Genomic DNA, 537 nt, shown 5'->3' on the forward strand with positions numbered 1-537 from the left:
AAAAAAAAAAAAGTTACAGTATTTTATGACACACTTAAAGAGTACTTTTAGGTGTGACATAAAATTTTTAGATCTATCTGATGACAAGTTTACAAGAACCACTAAATAAAAAAGGATGATTTAAAAGCAGCTATTTGAATACAATAAGCAAACAAGTTCATAAAAATGAAAAAAAAGGAACTCTGCACAAAACAAACAACCATTGGGTGAATCTGTTTCACTGTGCAACTTCCAAAATTCCTTTCTAATTAGGTTTTCACCTAATATATTGCAAAAAATTACAATGAAAACAAGTTTTAGTCAGATATCATTCTGAATAAATAATTACAAATTAGTAAAAGTTACCACTAAAAAAGTAAGCCGGAGGCAATTATGTCAGCTTTGGTAAGGTTTGAATAGTCCTTTTTGAAAAATGCAAACAAACATTAAGTTTAATTACAAAAACTCCTAGGCAAACATGTTAGTTTTGGCAAGGTTTTAATACCCCTAACTAAAAATGCTGACACATAAAAGTTAATTACAGAAATAAACCTAGAC

Source organism: Hydra viridissima, unplaced genomic scaffold, assembly GCF_058129835.1.
Source record: "Hydra viridissima isolate aposymbiotic clone 2 unplaced genomic scaffold, HvirCarnegie_v1 scaffold_6, whole genome shotgun sequence".
Lineage (NCBI taxonomy): Eukaryota > Metazoa > Cnidaria > Hydrozoa > Anthoathecata > Hydridae > Hydra > Hydra viridissima.